Here is a 17659-nt window from a genome sequence, read left to right as displayed (position 1 = left end):
CCCCAGATATTTAAATTAGCTCCAATTACCTGCAACTGGAGCTTTTAAAACACATTTTTCAATATCTTATGTTGAGACCAGCTTGTTGTAGAGTGAATCTTGATATGTAAAATATTTGCACCCTTTTTATATGGAGATACATTTTATTCAAGCTGCGAAGGTCTAATTCATTTGGAGTTAGTCTGATTCAGCCCCTCCTACTTGATGAAAATGCAGTTGTTTTGGGGGCTGACTGGCTCAGGAGATAAGGTGTGGGATAAAGCGCCGCTGTCTGCTGACTCATGATCTCAGGTCCAGGGCCCAGTGTACCAGGTCTCAGTTCTGCAGCATGGAACCGGGATTTGGGGCACTCTGGTGTGGCAGGCTGGAGATTCAGATTGAATTTTCAAATGGGTTAAGTGTGAAGGCTGATGATACAATCCTACCGGGCCCAGCTCAGCTGCAGTCACTAGTCACTGCCTTTGGACGGCTTGGTGGCATGTCTGAAATGAGATAGTTCAATTTATCCAGTTCCTAGCGTACTACTGATAGCACAACCCCTCCCATCCCAGCTTGCAAGAACTGGTGCCGTTGTGGCTGGCTCAGCAGAGAGGCCAAGGACTCAATGGGACCCAGAGCTGCCAGGACGGGTTCCTGCCAGGTTAGACAGAGGTACACTGGCAGGCAGTGTGTGTGTGGGAGAGAGAGACAGAGAGAGAGGGAGTTTGCATTATTTTCCCCTGTGCTGTACGGGTTCTCGGGATAAATAGAGAACTCCAGGCTCTTGCTGTCAGTCCTTCCACTAGTGGTAAATCACTTCAGTGAAGCATTATAAACCACACATTTCTGTCTTTGAAAGCATGGCTATTAACTGGGTGATCAGAGAGAAACAAAACGAAACCCAACCCGCCAGCATAATGGTGGCATAATTAATTTGTATTAAAGTGGCTTTCCTGTGACAGATGTTCTTCCAAGAGCCGCAGCACAGGATAAATGAAGTTTTCTGAAGTCATCTGGAGTCATGAAAAGTGAGTTTGTTGCTTTGGGGACTTGGCAAGTTCAGAGAATGACACGAGGCTTGTAAGGCGAAAAGCGAACCAGCCACAGGCTTCTTTCATGCTAATTCATTACACACCAATCTGTCTTGCTTGGCTTTCACTGAGTACATGGGGCCAAAGTCTGCCATAAAGGCACTGGTTTTCATAAGCTGCACCAGTGTGATGGTGGTGTGAGTGAGAGGAGAATCAGGGCCACTATGTGCATCTAAGCAATGTAATATATAATGTATAATATGTATAATAAATATTCTCCACCTCCTCCCTGCCTCTGGCTTTGACAAGGGGTCTCAGAGCATCACTGAAAGGTGCAAACTCACAGGTATAGTGGTGCCGCCTCAAAGAAGAGGGAAAGGTCAAATAATTCATCCCCAAACTGGATGGACAAACCAATGTCAAATACAGGACAAACTTCCAGGGCCTGTCCCAGCTGACTGCACTGGCTCTGCTCCGGCTGATTTTGGCATTCGCACAGTGCAGGGTGGCCAGGTGCAGAGACAAGGGCATGATGCCCACTGCAGGAGCTGGAGTGGCACTTTCTGGGTCTCTGCTTTTGTCAGTTGTGTCACAAACTTAAATACTATTTCAGCCGAGAATCTTCCGCATCTGTAGCCATTTGGCTGTTCGCCAGTACAGGGCCCTGTGCTATTAAGCATAAATTACCTGTGAAACTTTTTTTAATACTCAGAGAAATAACCTGATTAGTAGTTATTGGTGCAGAACACTTGGGGTGTCTGCAAAGTTAGATGAGTGTGAGGAAGGGCTGTTTCTTTGCAGCTGCCTGTCAGTTTTGTCATCTAATTATGGGACGACGGAACACCAGTACTCTGGGGTGGGGGAAAGCTCCATGTAATTGTATTGGTCATATGTTATAGCCACTAATTACTTGCTTTAGAATTAATGAAGGTTTCTGTGGCTGGCTGAGGAGCTGTCATGGCTCTGGCTTGGGTTAAGTAGTTCCCACACTTCTGACTTTAGAACTTTGATTCTACACTTTCTAAACCATGGAGTGAAGCCCAGGCCAGCTCTGTATTCTCATTCCGCTAAAAAGTCCTTCCCTTGGCTCACACTTTTTTAGAAGAGACATTCACGCAGCAGCGGGAGGAAGGGGCCGATCTGATGACGACGGGCACTGAAGAAATAGCCCCGTCAGGCTGACAGAGGGGAAAGGAGTCAAGGTGACCAGCAGCACCAACCATTGTCCTTGTGTTACAAAGGGCTCCGTGGTTCTGGAAAGCAGGAAATTCTGACCCAGTGGTGGGGAGGAAACCCAGCAATCTCCATGTCATCGCTGACGGCAAGACATGCACAGGGCCACGTGGGGCTGAATGGGGATCGCTGAAGGCACAGTTTGGCCCATTCTATCTATATCCACTGTAATAAGGGCTCTGAGTTCCTGTGACTCCAGAGCAGTAACGGTCCTTGTTATCACAGCTCTCTAACTATTGGTATGCAAAGACGAGACCCCCAAGAGCAGCCCGCAGCCACAGGCCCTGCTTTAGGAAGCCTGGGACAGTCACCAGGGGTTCTTTCCATGTCATCACGGAGTTTCCTGGCAACTCTTTTGGTCCCATATCTCCGCCTAGACCCACGGATACACAGCATACCGTTGTGCAGCCCAAGCCTGGAGGGAATTCCCCCACGTGCCAATGCCCCTCAGCAGTTCTGTGTATGCCTTAAATCTTCAAAGTCAGGTCTACATGGTGCCTAGGCCTTGTGCTGGTCTCTGCACGTGCGGAATTTTCCCCTCTGCGTCTACTCCTCCTTGAGCAGCTTGGAGCCAGTTGTCTCTGGCACACCCAACCTGTGATTCCCCCGGACACACGGGTCCCGGGACATAAGTAAATGTTGATCATCTTGCTCCACATCTGACTACAGAAGTGAACCAGCTGATTCCTAATCCTTGCTTCCTGCCCACCCTTCTTGTGGCACCTTTAATATTTAATCAGTGAGGCTGCCCAGCTAGATTCCAGGGCTATATTGTCAAGGATTTCTTTATGCTTCTGGAAAGGTCACCTTTGAAAACAGCTTTCAAAGGAACAAGAGTAACTCCTGTTGCTACTCCCTCCCCATTGTGTGCACCTCCATGCATTCACATGAATAATGTATAGGGGACAACAGCATAAACGAGAAGGGTTTGACATAGACATGGTGCCTATTTACCTCACTTTAAAAAACTGAAAGGCCAAGGGCAAAAACGCCTCTGTCTGCAGCGGGAGCTCTTCCAATGTTCATGAAGCGACTGACAGAAATATGTGTTTCCATGGCCCTTGTCAAAACAAAATGGCAGGTGATCATTGCAGTATTGGAGAACAATAAATCAATGTCAGCGTTGTTCTCAGGCTGCTAGGAGAGCAAAGAAACGCCACTGATGAGGGCTCTGTGCATCTCTAACCACTTTAAAACTCCTTGTTCTCCTCCAGCCGTCCTGACCGCTACTGTGGGGGATGGGAGAACAGGAGCCCCAGAGCGGGGCGGAGGGTTCAGACACATGGCTGAAGGGAGGTCGGCACTGACTTTCACAGCCTTTGTAAGGTTGCTTCTCATTGTAACCCTTTTCCTGGAGATGAATCGTCTCTGGAAGATGCAGCCAATTAGCTGGAGTGGCCGATTAACTCTGGCCCCCTTGCACAGGGGCCACTTCCAACAGGGTGTTGTAGTGTTTTCCTCCTCGGAAGGATACTAGACCTTATTCCCATGGGACCAGGCCGAGAGCAAAAGTGATTTGATGTCAGAGGCTTTTCTGACTTCAACTTAAGCCACTAGCTGACTGTAAGCTCCCCGGGGCAGGGGCTGTCTCTCTGTTACATGTTTATACAGCACCTGGCACACCAGGGCTGGGGATTCTGGGGAACACCGCAACTGGGCTCCCCACCATCAACTGGTACCATCACTACTGCACAGGCCAGGCATGAACTAGCAACCTATCTCCTGAGGAGCCAGTGAACTTGAGTGGCTGCTATCACAGAGGGCTTCTTGTAAGCGTTGACCCTTAGGTACGAATTTGAGTCACAACATGGGCCTATGGGAAACCTCTCTGTGCAAAGACGGGAATTCTGCAGCTTTGCAAAGGTAATTGGGAAGTGTTCTCGTTCCTTCGCTAGTACCTCTGCAGAGGTTCCCCTGCCTGTGCAGCGCGGGGCACATGACACGTGGCAGCATGAGCACAGCTGCCACGGATTAGGCCTCAGATTTCACTCTGAGCTTGTGCCTGGTGGGGAAACGTTGCTAAACACTGCCATGCCACCGTCTCTTCCTGCTAAAGGATCCCAGGTGTCCCCTTTGGACAAGGGCAGTGGGGATAGGAGCCCGCACCTGAAGAGACAAACAACTGAGAACCCCCCTCATTCCACACCTTTATCTTTCTGCTCTAAGGAGGTGAAACTTCAATCCCACTTGTTTGTGGATTCGCTCTAGGGACGGATCAAGAGGCAACAGACATAGTGCTGAGACTATCCACTGGGGGAGACCCTGATGGGACCCCTTTGTGGGCAATGCTGCTGCAGGAAAGGGCAGAAACCCGGGTCTTTCTGTTGCTCTGGCATCACAGCTTCCAATCTCCATCTTCCAAATGCTCCGGAGAGAACATAGCAATGTGGCAGTGGGCAGGGAAATGGGCTGGTCTCTCTGGGCTCACTCTGCTCACAAGTCACTAGGTGCAGCACAGACCGAGGCATCATGCGTAACCGTGACATCTCTCGTGAGACCATCCAGCAGAAGAAAGGGCCAGGAAGATACAAAATTCCAGGCTCAAAGGGGGAGGCAGATTTCATCTGTAATTTATAATTCAGTCTGAAACTGGGGTGTCACTTTGCCGTAATGAAAGGCCTGGATTGAGCGATGCGAGTCACATTCACAGAGCACTGGCTAATCAGGAAGAAACGCGGGAAGACGAGGCTGGGATGGAGGAGGAGTGATAGACATTGAGTTTATTTATCACTTATTGTTTGTTTCAAACAAATATTGTTTTCAATTTAATAATGAAATGTAAGAGCTTCTCCCTGTGCCAGGAGCTGAGCTGGGTAATAAATTGATTTGGACCCTGCAACATGAGTGGTCAGATAGTGAAGTCCCTATTTTGCAGTGACGAAATTGATACAGTAAATTTTCCCTTCACGCACAGTTGTGTGTCAGCTTAATTCTAGTACGGAATTGAAATCAAATGAAGTCATGCGGGTTGGCAGCACAGACGGCCTCACTGACAAAGCTGTGTGAGCACACGTGGCCGCACCAGGGAGAGGGGTGCCCTGGAGCACTGCAGAGCTACACAGGGGTCTTGGTTTATTTCGCCTACATACCTGCTTTACTCCTAGGCTCGGTCTGCCTGAGCACCAGGGTCACGTCGCGGCCATTCACTGGGGAATATTTGGTCCAAAAGGTGGTTACAACTGGGAGTAGGCACTAGGCAGCCAGCAGCCATAGGAATCTGGAGCGGGGTGGGAGGCTGGCTGTGGGGCTGAGGTATCTTCCTGGGACCAGTCCCAGCTCTGTCCCAGGTGCTCTTGGGCAGGTCACTTCATCTCGCTGTGCCTCTGTGAAAGGGGCTAATCATGCCATGGGGCTGCCTGCGACGCTAGCTCGTCAGGGCGGGGGCTGCCTGCTGTGACACAGAGTGCTGATCCTGAAATTCAGTGTGAAGAGGAGCATCAGAGGCAGGGTGGGTAAGAACCCCTCCCCCTTGTTGAAGCTGACAGGCAATTGGGGGTATTTGGAGACCCAGTACAGGTGCAGAGAGCCTGGGGAGAGGAACTCTTCTCTTCTCACTGTTGAGCCAACAGGATCCCAGATGCGGCTGTGGGGAGCAGCTTGGCATTGTGGCTGTGGTGTAAATCATCCACTAAGTGTCTTGGGCCCAGGAGAGCCGGGGCTATCATGGGACTAATGCAAAAATAGCAGCTGGAATTCGTCTCCATCCCTGCAACTGGGCCAGGTCATGTTCATCTCTCAGGGACTCTCACTCTTCCCCTCCTCGCCTGTGCCTGCCACCTTCTCCCTCAAGTTCTCCCTTCCCCTGGGTCTCCCAGGCTGCCCTGCCACCTCAGCCTCTGGCTCGTAGGCTGGGAGCTCGGGAGAGTGGGGCCTGTCTCAGTTCTGGGTTCCATGGTGCACCCAGCATGTTCCAACGCTCCAATCACCACCCCCCCCCATGCCCTGCCTCCCCACAGGGCTCTGTGCCCAGCCTGCATCCCAGGCTCCACGCCAGGAGGTGAGCAGAGGGAAGAATGCAGGCCCTCTTCAGTGCCAGGAGAATCAAAAGAAACAGGAAGGACGATGAGCTGAGGACTGGGCATTTTGAGACACTGGTGAGCATCTCTCACTGGACTGGAAGTGACACCCTCCCCATACATCTGTCTAGTCCTTTGTGATGGGGGAAATGAACTGACAAAGCTGTTAGATCCTCAGAGCTGTCTGCTAGAGTCAGCCACCCCTGAGCTGGGGGAGCCTCCAGTCCCTGGGCACAGGAGGGGATGAGGCTAGCAGACACCCTCTCAGGCACTGGGCTGGGGAAGCACCAGTGGGCCCGAGTCTGGGGGGAAGGTGCTGTGTGCAGTGATAACCTCCTCACTCAAGCTCAGGATGCTCATAAATCAAAAAACTTGATGTGAACTTTGGCACAGGCCATAAATTCTGCATTTATCATTATTAGAGAGATGTCAACATTTCAGAAATTGATTTATAGTTGGTAATTTAGATCATGAATTGTTTCTGATACAGTAAACTATTCATATCCAAAGCCCATCACACAACTTTCTAGTTATTAGGAATTAATGACTCATAAAACTGGGCCCGGAACAGATTGTTAGTTTGAATGAAGGGTAGGTTGTGACTATTAATTCCCCCCCCCCCCCCCGGAATATGTACACGGAATCCCTAATAAATGGCTAATTGGGCAAATACACGATTTCTTTAAACACACGTCTCCTCTGGAAGCTGAATTCTTGCCTTGTTCAAGACGGATGGGGGTGCAAAAGGAAATACATTTTCACCCGTGGCAGTAAAATGCCAGTCGTGGTCAGGAGGAGCCGTTGGTTTCTCTCCTCCTCAATTGTACAATAAATATGTTTTTTTCCTGCACCAGCAAAGCTTTGAAATTCTTTATCTGGAGGATAAGAATCATCTGCTGCCTCAACACCATGTAAATGGCTTTTTACAGATAAAAACTTTGTCATTTTACTTCTACGCCAAGTGCCGCAGAGTCAATAGTTTATTGTGCTGTTTACAGAGTATTTCTCTAAGTGTCTAGTGTGGCTGCTGTTGTTTCCGAATGTCACAGCAATTTTGCATTTGTGTAATAGTGCCACAGAATTGACATTATGTAGCTAGACAGATTGTCCTGTCTTAAGCAGAGTCTCATAGTAAACTGGCGGCAGCTGCTAAATTGATGTGCTGTGTTTACATACCTTCATAAATAAAATATTAAGTCCTAAACTAAAATCTCCTAAAGTCTAAATTAAATTGAATCAGCGCCTAAATCATCAGCTAAATACATTTTATATACTTCCAGGGCCCGGTGCTACCCAGGGATTGTAGCGTGGGGGTCGTGAGCTCAGGAACTGCAGCCACTTTTAGCTAAATCAATCACACTCTGTGGCTGTGAACAGACATGAAATGAATATAAAATTTCAGGCATCCGTTCAGGTGAGATTTACCAACAAGTCTCATTATGCGAAGAACAGGGCTCTATGTAAATTACTTTTCCTGGAATGTTACTAGAGCCGGGAGGGGTGACACAAGCCATGAAAATTGGCCATTTCACCTTCTTCTGACTGTTTATGACAAACATTTCTCAAGTTTTGCAGCGGATCAAACTGAGTTCCCACAAAAGGTGGGTGCCTGGCTAATGCAAGGCCATCGTTATAATATTGCCATCTCTGCCTGCTCAGAAATCATGAGGCAGACCCCAAAACAACGGGAGAGGTGGGGTTTATACAACATGTTTGTTTAGGAGCTTTTTGTTCTGATTGTTGGGCTCTTGGTAGAAATCGCCCCTTTGTGCGTGTGTCATCGCTGGGTGTATACACATCCGTGTGTGTGCGTCCTGTGGGTGTATGAGCCTGTTCCACAGTCTGAAGTGTACAAACACCCACACCTGGGCAACCGCCTCCCTTTCCCTGTGACGGGTGGGAAAGACCCTTCGCGTATATCTCCGTGATCCCTACTCAGGGAATTTCAGCTGCTCTTTCTCAGGGCACTGCCCCTGCTCATCCCTGCCCAGTTCTTTCCTTCCTTGGACACTGCCGCTGCCCCATGTAAAGTGCCCTGGGGTAATGGAGCTGCTGCTGCTTCTCCCCCATGGACTGGTGCTCTGGCTCTGCCCCAGGCGCAGCGGCTAGTGGCTGAAGCCAGGAAGTTCTCATGAGATCATGAGAAGCGAGAAACCCCAAAAATCAGCAACACTCCCACGTCCATCACCACAAATACTGCAAAATTGGCAACATTGGTCCTGTCCAGAGACCTTGGGCGCAGAAGTGTCAATTCTAAGGACTATGCACCACGTACATCCCTTCAGCCGTGGTAGTACGTGCGTGGTTCCTGTGTCTTGTGGGGCTGACCTGGGACAAAGTGCTGGCCCCTTTGCTTCGGGGTGAAGGCCACCCTGAGCGAACTGTCAGCCTGAGGAGTGGAGTCAAGCTGGCTTCATTTCCTGGATGATTTTCCTTCGACAGATGCTAAGCGATTGCAGTGGGTTTGCCGCGCTGCCCTTCACTCTGGTTTTGGCTGTAATGTTTATCAGCCTTCCCCACGGTTTACCCCACTATGAAGAAAGGAGAGGGGTATGAGGGATAACTAACGGTACCCAGTTCCCTTGTCATTGAATGGGGCTCTCTACAGCCTTGGAAGGAAGGTGGCTGCACGCTTACCTTGTATTGATAGAAGGGGAAATTCACCCCGGGCAGAAGGCCAACCAAAGGTCAACGCACACTATTTAAGCCTTATTTTGAGGACTAAACTGGGCCTTAAGTGGCCATTGGGTCTTGTGCTGCTCCTTTGCATGGGCAGAATTTACCCTGAGTGAGCACGACAGTTCGATTTCGATAACACAGAGCCAGATTCCGAGAGCCCCAGTTGCTTGATTATTTTTTATTTTTTACTATGTAGAGGACGCGTTTGCATTCTTGTGTCTGAGGAATAAATGTTCTGCTCATTCACTGTGACATAAACTATTGTATTTTGGTTAAATTATTACAAAGCAATGCTCATGTGATGGAATATGCAACATTATCTCTAATAAGCAATTATATTTCATAATATGAATTAACTGAAATCTTGCACTTAAACTAAGTAACTAATTACAGACCTTTTAGCTTAATAAAGACTGAGTGAGGGAAGGGATAATATATACAGTAATTATTGAGTTAAGCAAAATGTAATGTGCATCCAGGGCTCATTTAGGACATTCTCAGTCAATACTTAATTACTGTTACTGCTCTCGGAAGTCTACATTATAAATGTCCGTTGTGCTCACCAAAAAATCCTTGTTTCTCACCTCACCTGCAGCTGTTGCTCTGTAAGTTATTGAGTGTGATGATACCTCAGATCCATTAGCATGACAGATGTCGGAGTGGGAAGGAAAGTGTCACACTGGGGAGCAAAGTACCTGGGGCTCCGCGCTGCCAGATTCTCAGCCCTTCCTGGGCACTGTGGAGCTGCCCTCCCCTCCCACTGCACCGCTCGCCTGGCAGGGTCAGGCAGCAATTTCGTCCTCTGGCCTCTCCACATGTGACGCTCACCCCTCAGCAGGGTCCTGAAAACCCACCCTGGGCACAAGCCCCAGGCAACACTTCAGTGCTACATTAGTCCTGATAGGGAGCAACCAGCCAGGTTTGGGGGATGGGGTTTGAGCTGACACAACAATTGGTCCCCAGGTGTAAACAGCATCCAGGGAGATCTCGTCCAATGCACTGCAGGGATGGGATTTCCCAGTATAGATAAACTCCCACTCTCTGGTACCTCCTCAGTGGCGTTAGGGACAGAACGACCCCTGCTCCGCGGTCCACTCCCAGGGCTACAGTGCTGGACAGCTTCTTGGAAACTGGGCTGTCTCCACTTGGGGGTGAGTTTGGTGTGGCTTGCAGATTAGTTCCTATAGGGATCCTTTGCGTTTGTTGTTGCTAAACCTTCCGTGGGTGCTCCTGCCTGCCTAGCAGCAATTCCTGGCCACTATCCCTGAGCAGGGACTCCTGGTGCTTTCAGGGGTGTGTGAAAAGTCTCCTCTGACATGCGAGTCTCAGGAACAAATCAGTTTGATTTGCAGCCAGGGTCTAACATGCTTTGTAATTGGCAGTGCCCTACATTCATACAAGACTAAGTGCCAGCAACTTCTCCTCTGCTGGGGCTTTCATTCCCTGTGCACGAGACCTCACTCTGCAGCAGCTTTTCAGTGGAATACCCGGCGCTCCTGCCAAAGAAGGAGCTGGCTTGGTCTCAGCGGGAGCCTCTGGAGCCAGTGCCGGTGCTATGCCTTTGTCCTAGTTCTCCCTCTCCTTCTTTAAAGCAGAAAAAAGCCACTTGTCTAGCAGAGCTGGTAGCTGCACGGAGACCTCTCTCTCTCTCTCTCTCTCTCCCTTGCGTTGGCAGCAGAAAGCCGAGCGATGTGTCACACAAGAGGCACTGGTGATAAGCTTCAGTGTGGCAGCAGGTTGTGAGTAACATAGGCCTGGACCAAAACCTGTGACCAGCAAAGGTGAAGTCCCCTTTTTACGGTGTTCAGGTGTAACTCTTCTCCCAGACGTGTGTGTGAAAGGCACTAACTCAATAAATATTCTTCTCACAACTTGCAGGGCTCTCTCCTTCTAGCAGCTATATAGACCCGGAGCCATAGCCCCGTGTCTGGCTAGATACTCCCTGTACACACCGCAGTACAGCTTCGTGGCATGCTTTTCTTCACCACATTTCTTCCGCCTTAGATGGTAAAGGACTGTGCTGCCACTGCTGCAGCCAGCTCACCAGTGACAGTGCTGAGAACACAAGACTAGAGACAAGTCCTAAGAATTCTGCCATGGTCACACCGTGACACCCTGATACAGCCCATGGGGAGTCTCCAGCTCTTCGCTGCAGGTGGATTCTGAGACCTGACCCATCTGGAAGGTTGGCTTTTCTATCCTTAAAAGGCAAGTGTTGGGCATAAGTTTGTGTGCAATTTACATAGCTTGTTACTGACATCGGGTGATCTGTGCAGCCAAGCAGCACATGGTCTATGCTCTGCTTTAGTCCATCTTAACCCTTGTACAGAGCTGGCTGCTCTGCAAAGAGGGAGTTCTAGCTACTCCGAGGGTAAGCTCTGTGAATCCCATGCGATGGCAGTGCGTCGAATGGCGGGGACGGAAGGAGAGTGCCCAGGAAGCATTTCACTTGCTATCTATCCTTGTCCTGCCACAGCTTTGGTGTGCCAGTTAATTACGCCAGTTAATTACACGCTCAGCTGAAGGGGCCGTATATCACTTCCCTTACACTAGCACGCAGCACGCTTGGTGAAATGGTGAGTGACAGCTGCTGGCAATCATTGTCATGGCAATTCACTTATAGATCTTCACATGGTGCGAAGGGAACAGCCTTCATGCTCCTGTCCAGACAGCATGGAGCCTTTCCTCTCCATTGCAACAGACCCTTATTATTAGCCCGAGATTTCAAGCCCTGAGGTCCAGTGAACCTGGGCCAAGGTTTGTCATTCTGACCCTTTGGCAGCAAAGGAAAAGTCTCTCCTTCAAATGCAGGGAAACCCTGGCAAAAAAGACTGTCCACAGTGACTGTGAACAAGCCACAAGGCTCCTCTGCAGCCACACTGATGCAATGTCTGCCAAACACACCAGCCTTCTGCCTTTCCCCAGGCGCTGCTGGGGCGTGCTGCTGCTAGTGGAGAGCTAAGCTAGTGATGGAGGTCAGCAGACAAATACGCGTCTGACAGGCACTTTATCTAACCGTGGCACCGCTCTTGAACTGCAGAAAAGTACCTGCTAGAAACCTGAGGCTGCAGTGAATGTCTAGGGTCCTGGAAGCCACATGAACGTGGTTGAGTCTCCCAGTGGGCAGAGGTGATGGGAACATTTCTCTGAACTTCCTGGACATCCAGAACTCTGAGCAGAATGGTCATCATGCAAAGTGCATTACTGGCTGTGAGACTGGGTTCCTGTCTCTATTCTGGGACCGCAGGTCTGTGCTGGGAGGGAGGGAATGGCGTGGAGTAGAGGAGTGCAGGATGAGCTAACACTACACCATGAAGTCTGCACACTGCTGACACAGGCGTGTCTCTGCAAACACCGGCTCCCTGTGCTCAAGGACCGGAGCCGCAGTATGTTATGGGAACGAGTCAGCCACAGGTTGGATGCCTTCAAAGAGAAAATGCAAATTTTTGTTTGAAAAAGACAAGTCACTAATTGTATTTGAGCGCCTTGCTTGATTTTTGATTTGTGCTTTACACAGCTCCCAATACAATGGGTTGTGAAGAAGGATGAAAGGCCCCTCTTAGGACGAGAGGCGGCAGGATGAAGGAGCTTTCTTTCCTTTCATTGAAGCATTATGCTGCTTGGCAGCTGCTCTGTGGCTGGGATAATGATGTCAAAGCCTGGGGTGTCATCAAGGTCTCCAACCATCTGCAACTGAAGAGCTCTTCCTTTCAAATTACGAACATTGGCATCCGATGTCCTCCCTGGTCCAAACCAATTCTGAAGGATATTGGAAGAATTAGTAGATTTATTTTCCTCTCAGCCTGTCCCAGATGACAGCAGAATCAAAGTAAAAAGTGCCAGGTTTTGTGCTGTTGATTTAGGCAATAACCCAGTGGTATTAATGAAGGCTGATGAGGGCTGCGCTGATTTGGAGAACACAATATCCAAGGTAACAAAGTTGACCGAATTAAAAGCTTAGCAGCTTTAAAAGGTATGTCAGCACATCAAATTCTTCTGGGACTTGTCAGGGCTATTCCATTCCTTCTGGAGAGCGGAGACGCTGCCAGATACCATTATCCTTCCTTCGGGGAAGGGTCAAGTAATGACTGTTGGATTTCTCTTTCTATGAAGGATTTTTTCACAAGAATCCAAACCTCTATGGACAGGGCTTTCATGTGCCATTGCCCCATCTGAACCAGGAGACGAGAAAAGCTGCAGGTTCCTGAGCTCCATCACCATGTCCTGTCCTTGTCAGGATGAGACAGGCACACAGCTGGGACCCAACGTCAGCGAGCAAATTGTCCTGCTCACACAGACACTGGCGCAGTGCCGGGAGCTGGAACCTGTGAGAAAGCCAAAGGACTTGGGCTGTGTTGTCACTGCCAAGACAGGTGTGGTTCAAAATCCCAGTGGCGGTGAGGCCCGCTATCCCCCACCAGGGCTGATACCCACTAGCTAGACTGAGGTGAAAGCTACCTGAGGCGCATCTCCACTGGCACGTTACATGCTCCTTGTAAAAACACACCTGTTTTGGCATTGAAGCCAAAGTGATGAATCCTGTTAAGGATTCCGGGTTAGGAGCTTCGTGCAGCTTAGATTGAACTTTAGAAACTAGCCACACCAGTTGGTATGGAGCAGGCAGGCAGAAGATTTTGTTACCCTGCGATGGGGTGAGTGTCATTCCCAGGCACACCTCATAGGAAACGAGGCCATGGCCTGGGGATGAGGGGTGCTCACAGGGGCTGGCGGAGCTCTCGGTATCTCCTTCTGATAGAGACATTCCTGGTGCATGTCGGGTTCTCCTGTCGGCACCCAAGTTCATGCACGGAGTATTTGGCAGGGCAGCTGTGTGGTGGGAGCTGCTGGGAAGTGGTGGAGGACGGCTTACAGTGCCAAGCAGCCATTCCTCACTGTCTGTACTTTGCTTCATAGCTGATGAGCGAAATAATCTAAATAAATGGACTTTATTTCTGAAGCCGATACTTGGGCATTTGTAATGTGGCTGAATGCGAAGTGTGCGGGGAACGGTGCAGAATGGAGGGTTCTCAGCCCCTGCCTCCAGCTTCATCCTGCTCCTTGTGTGGCAGGAGAAGCAGCCCTCCAAGTACTTCCTCTCAGTTGATCGTAGTATTTCTAGGGACCCTATCGCCCTGTGTCTGAGCACTACGGTATCCTACACTGTCAAAGGTATCAGGGCACAGGCTCCCGACCCCTGCCTTGCCCCACTCCTGTAGCTCTGCCCAGGCCACTGCCTCTCTCTCCCCCTCTCCTCCAGCCCCATTTCAGTGCATCAAATTCAAGCTCCTTGTCTTGGCCTACAATACCCTTCACCCCTCTGCCCTTCGGCGCTCATCTCCGATCTCATTGCCCCTGCCTGTTTGCCCGCTTCGGCCAAAACCACACTGCATTTTCCTCCAGGTCTTGAAAAGTCTGGCCCACTTTGCCCTCAGAAGCCTCATCAAGTCAGACAGCAAAGAGTCCTGTGGCACCTTATAAACTAACAGTGAACAATGAGCCCAATAAAACAGCCCTCAAGCCCAGATGTTTCAGCCAGGTCCTGTTCAAAGCACAATCACCTCTGGCCCTGGACGCTAATGCATTGACTAGACACCCAGGACACATTGCTGCAGCGCGACTCAGTAAGAGAAAACAACAAGAAAGCTTCCAAACAATAGCCCAGAACCCTTTGACCTGGAGATCCTTTCGGTCCTGAGGCTACGCAGTAATGGCACAGGTTTGTGTAGCTGCTCAGAACTCCACAGCGGTTTTCTCTGGATAGGATAAGACTTCAGCCGATAGGCTTGTTCGGAGGACAGATTTGGAGAACTCCTGTATCCCAGATATAATTATTACCCTTCGCTTTAAACCCCGGAAATGCGGAGTGATATGGCAGCTCACAATTCATCTCTTTATTGGTGCTTGTGTTTATTTATAAGCGTAAAAGGAAAAGCTTTTTCCACAAAAGAGTAAACAGCTGCTTGAAATCTCAAGACATTGACATACAGTTGGTGTTTAAAATCACCTCTGACAATCAGCTGTTCCCTCTCACCGTTCAGGAATCAGGGTTTTCTTTGCAAGGGGCACTGACTTCACAGAGCCTACAATCCCGCCTTTGCTGGCTCTGCCCGGGCTGGTATCTGCTTGCCAGGACTGAGTCCCTGCTGCTCTGTGCTTGGGGTCATGACTGACACTTGTCTGATCTGGTAGCATTTTACCCACAGTTTGCACACGTTTAAACAATGAAACCAGGCGACAAGCTGGGGAGAATCCAGCCCAGGACCCCTGTCAGGCAAGCGGAAGAGGAGCTGAATTTCAAGTGGTGAACATTCAGTTGTGCATTTTCATTTCCAAGCCAACCCATCTACTCTGTTAATGATCCTGGACACGCTTTTCTGCATTTCTTGCAAAAGCTTTCAAGTCCATCCCCCACCCCAATCAAACTCCACATTCAAAGGGAAGGACAAATACATGGGCTCCGCTGGCCAAAAGAGGTACTGAGAAAAGCAAATCTCTGCTACTGCGACACGCTGGGCCTGCATTCTGTCACTCCCTGCTGCAAGGGGACGTTCTCGGAGCAAAGCCTCCCCTGGTGCACGTGGCATATATGGATGTGGGGGCTTGTTTCCCAGATGGTGTCTTTGTGTGCGTCCACGAGGTGCAGCCAGCAGAGCCGTTGCTGGTTCCCGCTGCCCTGGAGCTCCGTTCCCTCGGCTCTTGAAGTAATAAATTCGCGCCTCTGTGCCCAGCTGGCTAGATATGACAGGGGAAAATGCTGCTGTCAACTGAGATAAGGTCAGAGCCCTTGTCAATCAGCAGACTCGCTTCTTCCTTCAGAGGCAAAGTGTGTCTATGAGTTCCTCCTGGAAGCCAGACGCCAGGCAGCTCATTCCTGCTTCCAGGCAAGAACGTGCATCAGTCTTTCATACAGGTCAGGGCCATGCACCGGGCCTTCTCCAAAGGTGAGCAAGAGACATCCAGGAGCCCCGCGTACAATGTAAGAACGAGAACAAGCTCTGTCAAGCTGGTGCCCAGAGGTGGCTGCAGCACCTGCCGCTAACAGGAGAGGAAGGAGTGACCTTATGGAAGTGTAAAGAGGTTTGGCTCTAATACCACAATGGGGAACACTCCTCTGCCAGGGTGGATATAAATGGGAGTAAGGTCAGATGAGCAAATGTCTGCCTGCCCCACGCACACAGCTGGGGTCACTGGGGCAAGGCACGAGTCATTTTGGCTCTGAGATTTGGGGAGTGGTTTGCAATTAGCTAAATGAACTGGGGAAAGCAAATAGTGTGAGAAAAACCCAAAGCCCTCCCCAAGCTGTGCCCACGCCTAGCTCCAGAGCTGAGTGAGGGGCTCAGGGTTCCTGGCCTGGCAGCAGGAAGCAGAAATCTTTTCAGCTTCCCTAGGCAGACGCAGGAGGTATCCTGGGACCAGAGACGCGCCTCAGCCTCTGGCTGCTTATCCACCTGGGCTGTCTGGGGCTCCCCATCACTAACAATGGAGCTCAACCCCCAGCCTGTCTGACACTTCCTGCATCACTGTGGGGCCTTTGGAGCTTGTTGCAGGTAACTTGCTTCTTCCAGAATGCCTGGAGCTCAATGCACCCAGCCTGACCTGGCCTGGCCTTTCGCAGCCCATAGGAATCCAGCTGCCACAGAGAGCAAAATGTGCCAGATTTGGTGTTTGCATCCTGCAGTCCAAGGGCAAATTGCAGCTTTGGAGTGTGCAGGAGAATCAGGGCTTTAGAGGCACTTGGTAGGCACGAGGGCTTGAATGCAGATGTATGAAGGACCCCGAGGAGCAGGGAGCAGAACAGGTGGAAACATTTTCATGTTTCTAATCAAGCCTGGCTGCTGTGCTAGAGCCGAGCACACATCACATACCAGGAAGGAGCAGGGAGCGCAGCGCCTTCCAGACGCATTGGCCGGGCTCTGAAGGAGCTGGCTAGGTGGGGCTGCGGAATGACAAACATGGACTGGAGCAGCCTCAGAACAGGAGACCTTGGCTGATGACAATCTGTGTTTCACTTACAGAAAAATGGTTGTTTCTGGAGCACAGGGAAGGGTTGAATGCAAAGCCTGATGCTGGGAACATTTAAAGTACCATTAGTCACTTGCATATTCACTGTGGTCTGAGCTACCAGTCAGCCTCTTGCAAGAGGCTCTGTCCTCACTGCCACCTCAGGCTGGGCAGAAGAGTGAGGGGATGGATGGTAATTGAGACATTCCCCTGTCCTTTGGAGAGCCAGCCAGCAAGGCCCTATTTATTATATCACTGCATTAGGTTCCACTCCAGCTTAAATAGCCATTACAGAGCAGATCCAACCCAAACAGCCGTTTCCAGCACTATTCTGTCACTCTAATAGATATTAGCTTCATTCGGCCCCTCCCTGCAGCAGGGCTGTTCTTTATTTTAATTACTTGGACATATTCCCATTATGAGCCATTAGCTGCTATGCAGAGTGTTTTTCATCTCAGAGCCTCATAAATCCCGGCAGCTCAGACACAGGGAAGGGAAGAAGCAGCTGCTCAGAAGGGAGCTGGGGATGAAGGGACCCCGAAAACCCCAGGCCCTGGCTCTGTGGCAGGACAACCAAACTCATGACATGGGGAGGGAGAATGGCGCCATTCATGTGCAGATCCCAGGCAGGTCTTCAGCACCCGGTGACATGCAATAAAACTGGGCTATTGCAGTGGCGAAGTTGGGGCTCTCCTTCCACTCCTGTCCCGGGAGCCTCCC

This window comes from Mauremys mutica, chromosome 23 (assembly GCF_020497125.1).
Source record: "Mauremys mutica isolate MM-2020 ecotype Southern chromosome 23, ASM2049712v1, whole genome shotgun sequence".
Taxonomy (NCBI): domain Eukaryota; kingdom Metazoa; phylum Chordata; order Testudines; family Geoemydidae; genus Mauremys; species Mauremys mutica.
The sequence above is the reverse complement of the archived record's forward strand: the minus strand, read 5'-3'. Positions refer to the sequence as shown.